Source organism: Armigeres subalbatus, chromosome 3 (genome assembly GCF_024139115.2).
Source record: "Armigeres subalbatus isolate Guangzhou_Male chromosome 3, GZ_Asu_2, whole genome shotgun sequence".
Lineage (NCBI taxonomy): Eukaryota > Metazoa > Arthropoda > Insecta > Diptera > Culicidae > Armigeres > Armigeres subalbatus.
In genome coordinates this window covers 227,575,313-227,587,104 of record NC_085141.1, presented here as the reverse complement: position 1 = coordinate 227,587,104, position 11,792 = coordinate 227,575,313, and the positions used below count along the sequence as shown (strand labels likewise).

The 11,792-nt window shown below is 38.6% G+C and overlaps 1 long non-coding RNA gene across 1 annotated transcript; it reads left to right on the top strand.

Moving 5' to 3' along the window:
- Positions 1 to 7,094: 7,094 nt before the first annotated feature.
- Positions 7,095 to 8,499, top strand: LOC134226336 (uncharacterized). The gene is made up of 3 exons (XR_009983454.1): positions 7,095 to 7,212; positions 7,284 to 7,533; positions 7,599 to 8,499. It is a non-coding gene; the product is annotated as an uncharacterized LOC134226336 (long non-coding RNA).
- The last annotated feature ends 3,293 nt before the right edge of the window (positions 8,500 to 11,792 follow it).

Genomic DNA, 11,792 nt, shown 5'->3' with positions numbered 1-11,792 from the left:
TCAACACTTATTTACTTAATACGCTTTAACTAAGCATTAGGTAAATTTGAATAACTTGGCAAATTGCTTGATAATATTCTGGTAATAACGTTTCCAAATTTGTACCGATAAGTTGAAATATTGATTACATTTATTGTTCAAACAGCAAAACACTGATATTGTGAACCAATTTTGTAATACTTTATTCAAAAGTTTGGTGTTACTGTATTATGATATATTGAAGTTTCATGTTCAAAATATTTCATAGGTAATTTCAAAACTTCAAAAGATTAATCGTGTAATTATGTTTATAATCAATTTCATAATAATCATACAATTTTATAATGATTGTGACTGACCTTCATGAGTCGATATTGAAAGGAACAGTCGATTCATGGAAATATCGAGATGTGGAATAGAAAATCCTTGGAAAGCTATTTGGAGGGACCATCACAGTAACCCAGAAAATATTGTTTTCATATGGCATAATTTGCTTATAAGTATACATGAGCCGACATCGAGTCATAGAACATCGACTCATGGAGATTTGACTGTAATCATTTTTATATTCAATGAACCAATGGTCTATGTTAACTATTTGAGGCAACGAAGTTCGATTCTTTTATTTGACATTTTTCGCATGGTTATGCAGAAAGAAAGATTTTAGCTCAATAACAGAGAGTTTCTTTACTATGTGCGTCTTCTTCTTCTTCCTCTGTGTCTAGTGGGCTTGCATTGCTGGTTACTTTTCTGATTCACAGTGACCGGTTAACGGTGACATCAAGATCAACGAATACAAAACGAGCTGTCTTTCCTCAAGATCGGTAACTAGTCGACTAGTCGACCCGGCAGACGTTCTACTGCATAGTAGGCGAAAGTGCGCGTTGTGAACTGCCCATGCGAAATTTTCATACGAATCTCATTATTTTCGCATGTGGATATATCATACAAGCCCGTCGGAAACGACAACGAATCTGCTGAAGGAATGAAGAAAATCCATCCAGCCGTTTTCGGATTATGCGGATAGGATTTAATTTTTATTATTTAGAGATATTATTCAATCAACATCAGCACTTTGAACCATCAATATGGAAGAATTGGGTTACAAAACTGTAAAACAATAAGCCTTTTTTTGTGGAATGTCTTTTCCTGTCATAAGACGAGTTTAGTACTATTCAATTTAATTCCACCACGACGTTGTAATCTAAAAAAATATTTGGCTAATTTTGGTGCAATCAGATAAATAGTAAAAATCACGCGACCCCTTGCTAATTCAATACTGTTATACCACACTGTGAACCTGGCATTACTCATTAAGGAGTAAAAATTCCTCATTTTTTGGCGATATACGAAGCTGTCAAAATAATGGGTATATTGATTTTTTGAATAATGCGTACTTTGAACCCATTCTATCGAACTGAATGCTTACTCATTAATGGGTGAAAATCTTCTTGTGTGCGGAAGCAAGTAACTTGATGTGATAAAATGAATAATCCGGTGCAATCAATGGCGATGAAACGTAAGATTAGAAGTATTCTGCTGCTATTATCAATTATTTCAACATTCCTTTATTCCAGCTCAATGTGAAAACGAAAGAATCTCGTTGATCAACAACCGGTGATATCGATTAAAAGCTTTAAAAAATTAAGAGCCTGGATTCGTAAATCTGATCCGGATGTGGATCCAACGAATTGTTTCATCTGCTGTTGCCACTGCTCCAATATGAAACAAGCATCCAACATATGATGTCGCCTTTTCATCTTGACATTCAAAAAAATCTAATGGTCAAATAAGGTAAAACTTCTATTTTTATAATTTATTTTATGAAAAAAAAATTCAATACATTTTACTGATTTCAGCAAACGACCACGATCTAGCGTCAGCGAAACTTTTCGTCCAAAATGCAGGGATCGGTAGCCGGAAGATGTGGTTAACTTTAAATTAAGCATTTAGCTGAAAGTGAACCGGTATTCCTTAGGACAATGTGAAGGACGACGGAAGATGATCGCAGCACCGCGCAGCACAACATTTTAGGCAGTGCTTTAATATTTTCCTCTATGTCTTCTATGTAAACATGCTATTAAAGTTGATCAATAAAAACTAAATGCCTTTAACCATAAAAAAAAAAATCTACATAAATCAAATCATTATCTTTTAAAACGAATTATTCTGCAAAACAAGAGTAAATTTCACCCATTATGTCAAATCACCTCATCCCAATAATGGGTAAAAAATACACCTAAATTTGACGTACAGGCCATTTACCCATTAATGAGTAAACAGTGTTTACTCTTTTAATGAGTTGAACTATTTAACTTCATAATGGGTACTTTTTTACCCATTAAAGAGTACTTTGGTGGCACAGTGTACACTGTAAACCCGGCATTACTCATTAAAGAGTAAAATAGACCCATTTTTTGACGATATATGAAACTGTCAAAATAAGGGGTATTTTAAAAATTTTGATAGTGGGTAATTTGTGTCCACTTTCAAGTTCAATAATTTTACCCATTAATGGGTGAAAAAATAGTTGTTTGCGGCAAATCTACATAGGACTGCCGATACGAAAAGTAGACTGAAGTTAAAGTGAGAATTATTTTAGTTTTATTTGGTTTGTATGTTTTAATATAATATAGTTTTATATCTATTTCAGCAAATGGATTGTTTTCCTTCTTCGCGGGCTATTGATTGTCGGAGAAGCATTGGAGGGCAAATGTCGATGGATGAGTCCGATTAAAGTAATCGCTGGCCCGCTAAAGTAAATCCCCGTGAAAAATATACTATGGTTCCGAGAAATGCCGGAAGCGCCATATAAAGATGTGGATTATTCATTATTGGTGAAATAAAATGATTTTATTGAATGCAAATATTCGGCAAATGTTTTATTGATTGAATTACGAATGAATTTGATTTTATTATTATTAGCGATTTTTAAAATGATAAAGAGTGAATTTTACCCATCGTCAAGAAATTTTTTTTTCTAATAATGGGTGAAATTTACTCGTTATTTTGACGTACAAGTTGTTTACTCATTAATGAGTAAACGTTGTTTACTCTTTTAATGAGTTGAACTATTTAACTTCATAATGGGTACTTTTTTACCCATTAAAGAGTACTTTGGCGGCACAGTGTATAACACATTCAATCTGTTATAAGGGTACAACTTTTGCTACCCGAGTTACACATATGTTATGTGAGGCATGTCTGGGACTGGCTGCCTGTTGACGATGGAGCGTCCCTCTGGATAGGCTGAAACGGCCGTCGAAAATTATTTAACTCTTTCAGTTGGAAAATTATTATTAACTCTGAATTGGCTCTGAAAAGAGCCGGTTGGAGTGGTGTTGAAAAGGGAGCGAACGTTGGAGCAAAACACAGAGCTGCACAGTTTAGTTCTTCATTCTATGTATTCATTTTCTTCGGGATACACAAATTTTCTTCGTAGCCTCGCTGCTACCACTACCACTACGCAACGCTTGCGATATCGGGCGACGTCGGTGACGATGCATCAGCAAAAATCAGCTGCACCACCCCTCGCACTCCTACGGCTGTAGCTCGACGCACAGCTGCTGATCGCCGCACGGCTGCGGGTGTCGGATCGGTCTCGTTCTCGCTCGTTGCTGTATTCCTTTTCGGGTCTGCTGCTTCGGCTTGCTTCGTCCGTGGCGTTTGAACAACTGAATTACGCTTGCAGAACAGCGCGCTGTTTTATAGTTGAATCGAGATGACTACTGCGCTCTGATTGGTTGATTGTATCTGACCAATCATCGTACTTCAGCCCGTCTTGCGGACTGAACATGCTGTAAAGTAGTTGTGCAGGCACGTCAAAAACAGCTGAATAGATTCGCCAGATTCGCTGGTAAAAGCATTGAATAGAAGTTCTAGCACACATATTCAGCTTGAAGCCGTATAGACGAGTTGAAATAATATTTACATTGACATTAAATGTTAGTTGGGTTATGTATGTTATTTCTGCGGTTTTAACAAGTGCTGGACTAAACTTAGGTAAGTTCTCCTTAACAGTACTTTTATTGTATTGTTCTTTCTCCTTGAGTTTAATTTTATTATATTGATAGTATCTTGTAACTAAAACAATCTCAAGGGCCCGTGCAGAATATCGCGAAGAGATTGCTCAAAATATCCAAAGCAATTTTGATCTAAATGGACCACTTGTTGTACATTGGGATGAAAAGCTGCTTCAAGATCTTACAGGTAATATATTTGAGTATTTTTTATAGCATTGAAATGTGTTATTCTGTGTTATGATTTTTGGATATCTTCTAATTAAGCATGATTTGAAGTAATCGAAGGTTTTATTTGTTATTTGAAATTTCTTTCCTACAATTTTAGATTACATTTGGTAATATTTGTTTTTTTTAAAGCTATTTGTAACATATTTTTAAAGAATCTATCTGATTTTTTTTTTCTTTTCAGATACTGACAAAGTAGAAAGATTGCCAGTTTTGGTATCTTCTGGAGCAAATGTTCAGCTGCTTGGAGTCCCAAAATTGTCTTCTGGAACTGGTGAAAGACAGGCAAACGAAGTTTGCAAATTGATGAATGCATGGGAACTAAGCGATCGCATCTGTGCAATGGGATTTGATACAACAGCAGTAAATACAGGAATCAAAAAAGGCGCTTGTACCCTAATCGAGAAGTGGATTGGCAGAGATCTTTTATTGCTGGCGTGTAGGCATCATATTGCCGAAGTTTTGACGACAGCAGCTTGGGAAAAACTATTTCCTTCAAAGGTATTCGAGTATTTTTATAAAATTTAAATCGGCATGGCTTACTATGGATCAATTCTTTGATGAAAATATGGTAGACGAAAACATTATTGAGATCCTTGGTGATGAAACACAACATTTGATTGAATTTTTTAAAAACCCAACTCAATATTCAACAGCAACGACAAGACTATAAAGAGTTGCTAAATTTATCTTTAGCATTTCTTGGTGTGAAAAGAATTAAATTTTCGGCACCAGGAGCACATAGCAATGCCAGATGGATGGCGAAAGCAATATATTATCTTAAAATATGGCTGTTTAGGGTGAAATCAGTAGTGATTCAGTTTGGTTGCAAATTTTCGAATACTATTCTAGTTTGAATATGAGCCAAAATAGAACAAACTCACAGGCTTCCACAGCAGTGTTCTATTCATGTTTGATTTTTTTTCCATTAAATGAAATGATTATGTTGCTGCTGAGGAAGGCGCGGTTAATGCAAAGTGGATTGATCTGTACATAAAATGACGCATTCATACACCAAAACAATTGAAAAATATTTGAATCTCGTGATTCATTCGTGGTTCAAATCTGCAGAAAATAGAACTGAGCAGTATAACAGTTTTAAGCTTTTGAATCTCGACTGTTATAAAAAATGAATCTTGAGCCACTGCTGGTAAGTGCATGATTCAGATTTATATTCAAACTGACAGCCCCGAACGATTTGAATCACTGCTGATTTTACTCTTAGAGGCCAATTTGACATGACCGATGATGAAAGGCGAAAAATTCCAGTAATGTGTGCTTTTATTTTACGAGTTTACATTTGGTCTTGGTTTAAAGCTCTTTTACCCTCATCAGCAGCACGAAATGATCTGAACCTGGCAAAAAAAAAAAAGATAACTTTACGAGATGCTTTCCCTGATCAATCAAGAAATGTGTATATGGCTGCGGTTTCAAGATCTGCAAATCATCTATGGTACTTGAGTGAAGAACTAGTCGCTCTGGTTTTTTTCGACCTACAAATATCTACTGATGAGAGAAAAGAAATGGCACACAATTCAAAATCTTGTAAGGGTGATGAAGTAAGAAAAATAAAATTGAAAGTATCTACGATCGATAAGTTGACTTCTGGTACGCTTTCGGATTTTGTTTCTCAAAAAACGATGATTTTTTTTGAAATTTCTGGAATATCTGCAAATTTTCTCAAAGAAGATCTTAGTATATGGGATGAATTGGAAGAATTTGTTGAAAGTAGAAATATAATTAATTCATTTTTGGTAGTGAATGACTGTGCTGAAAGAGGAGTTAAACTAGTTCAAGATTTTGGTGGAAAACTGACAAAAAATGAAGAACAGCTTCAATATCTTCTCAAAGTTATTCAACAGCATAGGCCAAATTTTCCAGGTTGCACTCGCTCTGTTATAAAGGAAGGCCTAGCAGTTGAAATAAATAATTAATATAGGTATAAGTGTTGTTTGTTGGTAACTTTGTAGATTTATACAGTTAATAAATTATAATATTAAATAAATTATAATATTAAATTGTCTTTCTGTCCTTCTGTCCCTCTGTCTGTAACGATTATATCATATCGTTCTAAAATTGATGCAACGGGCATCACGATGTCCGAAAACAACTCGTTACAAATATTTCATGAATTTTGTCTCCCCTTAAAAACTTCAGCTCGTTGGCTTCAGTGGTAAGTCACCCCCTCCCTGTCTAGCTACACTACTGTACAGAGTACGGAAAGTATTTACCATTCGGATAAAAATTCGCGAGATTGCGTGATAATCATGCATTTAATTTTGCATGGCACCGAATACGCCTGCATCGCCGCCGCAATGGTCGGTGGTACGTTGCTCTTATTTTAAACACCCCTGGGGGACACGCCCGACACCCTCGACTTTGGATGCTTATAACTTGGCCAATTTCAAAGGGATTTACATCCGGTCTTCACCAGTCGCTTCCATATATAAAAAAGGTTCTACATTTTGTCCACAACAGGAATCCGTCGACTACAGCGCCACCTAGAAGCAAAAAACTGAAACGGTTGCGTTTCCCCATACATTTGGATCACTTTTCCCATACAAACTTTGAGTCATTTGCGCACGCCAACCACTGGATCGAATGAGCTGAAATTTTCAGGGGATCTTCTGGGACCCCCAAACTGTCATTCAAGGGTGCAAGGTTTGAAATTCCAAACTTTTCACTTTTTTCATATAAGCTTGGGCCACTCTACTGTGCAATGTAAAACCTCGCATCCGCTTGCTTCTCTCCTGCTCTAATAACCGCGCTGAACACTCCTATAGAATCTCGATTGGCTTGTTGGTCGCATACGCTACTAGTTTACGATCTACCTCATGTGTGTATTCGGAAAACTCAATTCCCATTCTTAAGCTTAGTATGCAGTTCTCAAGGAAAATGGTCAAGGAAAATTTGATCAAATTACCAAAGTAATTTGGACGGAAATGCAGTCGATAAAGTAGGCGAATTCTCGTCTGTCATCAAGCAGGTAAGAGATTGGAAATAAACAGCGCATTTTTTTTTCTAAAAATAGTAATCTTTTGCATCATTTCCTCGTAGCTCATTTCGTCGTAGGTGTTGTAATGCTTGACTACCTCTCAGGGTCGTGGACTGACCAACCAGGTGGAAATAATCGGGTTGATCGGAACTTATCGTCGTCCTTGAGGAACTACGTGGACGACGTGCCGATCGAGACACATCGGACGGGTGCAGTGACCGTTCGGGTCGAGGCAGAAGAGAAGGAGCCTAGCTTCCTCACTCTCCCGTTCCTTGCTGGGATGGTTGTTAACAGAATTGCTCGTCGTGTGTGGTAGATCTTGGAACTTTGCCTGATTCTACCTGCTGCAGTGTCGTTAACGATCTTCTATTTTTCAGCCATGGCGCCTTAATCAAAATGCCCTTTATGTCCACATGGAAGATTATTTCGATATGGCGCCGAAGACTCCTTCAATGGGCGAGGAAACGGGTGGCTCCAGAGCCCAAACAGGGTTTGATTCCGTGGATGTGTAGAAAGGACCAGTTCAGATGCTACACTGCAGATAACTCTATAATATCTTACTAGCGGAATTATACTTCTAGTACTGTATGCTCAAGATACTGCTCCAATTGCTCGAGATCCACTTCATCGTGCGATGTTTTGCCACTAGTTCTGCCTCCCCGTTCATACGTTCTTATTTGCGTCGTTCAATGGGTTAGGCCATTAATGGAAGTTCATTTTTTTTACTTAAATTATAGCTATCATTATGTGCCTATGATGGTCTCAACAGAATCGGAATCGTCTCCAAAGTTTCAAAATGTTTTATAGAAGTTCCTGGGTTTTATAATGGGCTTGGGAAGTCTTATGGTCGATCTTTAACTCTGTGGTTGAACCTGGGCCAATCTTAGCATTTCATCAGTTTTAATTATGTCAGATTAAAAGATTATGTCGAGATTAAACGAAAAATCTAATTAAAGCGTATAAGTAAGCAAGTTTGAGAGTGAAGCGAAAATGATAAAATGGTCCGCAAGTCGTCTTGAAGCCTTAAAGGCATAGCATAACTATAATTGTATGGGTATAGCTATAAGATTCAATTTTCGGTGGCAAAATAAAGCTTTATCACGCCTAATCCCTAACTATTAGAAAAAATTATCGAGAATAAAGCCAATGAAAGATTGTATGCATACCATTGTTATAATTTGTGGTGTTTTTAGTTATGCCTCATTTGAGTGAGACATAACAAAATAATACAGGCGTCACGTTCCTAGTTTTAATAAAACTTTTACTCAGTGAATCTAACAGTCAATTCCCTATATTAATGTCGATATACTTGATCACAATTTCAATTATAATAAACATATTCTAGCCTAGCTACGATTCATCACCATCAGTGAACGTTCAGAAAAGTATTGCAGACAAGAAGGAATCTCTTATCATTATCACTGAAGAGGCCAGCTTGACTGCACTACCGTTCAAGGTTCCAAGACAAGATGTCCATTGAATCACATCCGTAAAATCAGTACGTCAATGCCAGATTGTGACGTGGCATTAAAATAAAATCAACATGTGATATCACCACGACAGGGTGGTCTTTGATTACCATCTCAGTACTATTGGCGTAGACCGACCCACCGCGGCAAGGTAACATATCCGAGGGGAGGGAATCTGGTTCTGGTTTGTTTTTTAAGGGATATTACCAAAAGGTCATTCATCCCAACAGCTAATACGAGGCAATTGGTTTTATACCCAAGAACACTTTTAGGGCCTACAAATAAACGCGATATACATAAAGTTTTTCTCCAAACCATATTTTTAAAGACGAGCGGAAACGAAATATATGACGTTTATGACAGAACTAGAACTCTGATCCGCAATTGTATCGGCAGCGAAGTGATGAAATATTTCCTGACGACGGTGACGGCGTCACGTCGTTGGGGATCAACGGCGTAGATAAGCGTGAACTTATGAAACTTCTCCAAAATTTCTTGGGAAGTGTCTTAGAAAATTCCTGTAAAGGCCCTATAGGAATATCCCCGGAAGCTCCTCCAGAAATTCATTAGGAAATTCCTTCGTGAATATTTCTTCCGGAAGATCCTTCAGGAGTTCCTCTCGAAGTTCCTTCAAAACTCCCTCCAAAATTTCCTTCAGGAAATCATACAAAAGTTCTTTCAAGAATTCCCCCGGAAGTTCCTCCGAAATGTTCTTCCAAAATTTCATTCTGAAGTTCCGTCAGAAATTCCTCCGAGGTTCCTCTAGGAGATCGACCAGAAGTTTCTACGAAATTCTTGTTCCGATGTTCATGCAAGAATTGATACAGAAGCTATTCAAATAATTCCTAGGGAAGCTCCTCCAGAAATTCCTTGAGACATTCTTTCGGAAGTTCGTTTAAGAATTCCTCTGAAAGATCCTCTAGAAAGTTTCTTCAAGGAATTCTTTAGGAAATTTCTTCGGAAGTTTATTTTTCTCGGAAAGTTTCTTCGGGAATTCCTCCGAGAGATCGACCAGGAATTCTTTCCGAAGTTCTTCATTAAGGAATTCCTCCGAAAGTTCATTAAGGAATTCTCCCGGAAGTTCATTTAGGAATTCCTCCGGAGGTTGCTTTAGAAATTCCTCCGGAAGTTCCTTTAGGAATTCCTCCGGAAGTTCGTTTAAGGATTCATCCGGTAGTTCATTAAAGAATTCCTCCGAAAGTCCTTTCAGGAATTCCTCCGGAAGTTCATTAAGGAATTAGTTCGAAAGTTCATTCAGAAATTCCTCTGGAAGTTCAGTAAGGAATTCCTCCTGAAGTTTCTTCAGGAGATTTTCCGGATATTGTTTTAGGAATTCCTCCGGACGTTGTTTTAGAAATTCCTCCGGAATTTCGTTTATGAATTCCTCCGGAAGCTAATTTAGGAATTTCTCCGGAAGTTGCTTTAAATAGGAATTCCTCCGTAAATTCCTTTAGAAATTCTTTCGAAAGATGCTTTAGGAATTTATCCGGAAATTCCTTCAGGAATTCTTTCGGAAGTTCATTTAGGAATTCCTCCGGAAGTTCATTTAGGAATTCCTCCGGATGTTCCTTTAGGAACTCCTCCGGACGTTTTAGAAATTCCAGTGGAACTTGTTTTATGAATTCCTCCGGAAGTTTCATTCTTTAGGAATCCATCCGGAAGTTCCTTTAGGAATCCATCCGGAAGTTCCTTTAGGAATTCTTTCGGAAGTTCGTTTAGGAATTCCTCTGGAAGTTCGTTTAGGAATTCCTCTGGAAGAAATTTTGGAGAAGTTTCTTAAGTTCACGCTTATCTACGCCGTTGATTCCCAACGAGGAATTCCTGGAGGAACTTCCGGAGGAATTCCAGGAGGAACTTCCGGAGGAATTCCAGGAGGAACTTCCGGAGGAATTCCAGGAGGAACTTCCGGAGGAATTCCAGGAGGAACTTCCGGAGGAGTTCCTGGAGGAACTTCCGGAGGAATTCCTGGAGGAACTTCCGGAGGATTTCCTGAGGAACTTCCGTAGGATTTCCTGGAGGAGCTACCGGAGGATTTTCTGGAGGAACTTCCGGAGGATTTCCAGGAGGAACTTCCGGAGGAATTCCAAGAGGTATTTCCGGAGGAATTCCTGGAGAAACTTCCTGAGAAATTCCAGGAGGAACTTCCGGAGGAATTCCAGGAGGAACTTCCAGAGGAATTCCAGGAGGAACTTCCGGAGGAATTCCTGGAGGAACTTCCGAAGGAATTCCTGGAGGAACTTCCGGAGGAATTCCTGGAGGAACTTCCGGAGGAATTCCTGGAGGAACTTCAGGAGGAATTCCTGGAAGAACTTCCGGAGGAATTCCTGGAAGAACTTCCGGAGGAATTCCTGGAAGAACTTCCGGAAAAATTTCTTGAAGAACTTCCGGAGAAATTCCTGGAAGAGCTTCCGGAGGAATTCCTGGAGGAACTTCCGGAGGAATTCCTGGAAGAACTTCCGGAGGAATTCCTGGAAGAACTTCCGGAGGAATTCCTGGAAGAACTTCCGGAAAAATTTCTGGAAGAACTTCCGGAGAAATTCCTGGAAGAGCTTCCGGAGGAATTCCTGGAGGAACTTCCGGAGGAATTCCTGGAGGAACTTCCGGAGGAATTCCTGGAGGAACTTCCGGAGGAATTCCTGGAAGAACTTCCGGAGAAATTCCTGGAAGAGCTTCCGGAGGAATCTTCTAGAAGAATTCCCGAAGGAACTGCCCGAGGAATTTTCGGAGGAATTCTCAGAGAAAATCCCAGAGGAACTTCTGCAGGAAATTCCGGAGGATCTTTTGAAGTAATTCCAGGAGGAACTTCCGGAAGAATTCCTGAAGGAACTTACGGAGGAATTCCCAGAGGAACATCTGGAGAAATTATCAGAGGAACTTACGGATAAATTCACAGAGGAATTTTCGCAGGAGCTCGTGGAAAAAATCCCGTAGGTACTTCCGCAGTAATTCCAGTAAGAACATTCTTATTAATTTCAGAAAGAATTCCGAGAGAACTTCCGGAAAAATTCTGAGAGGAACCTCCGGAGCAGTGCCTGGATTTTTTTTGGAGGATTTTTTAGAGAAACATCCAGGGATATCCATTATACCCAAGCAACACACTTG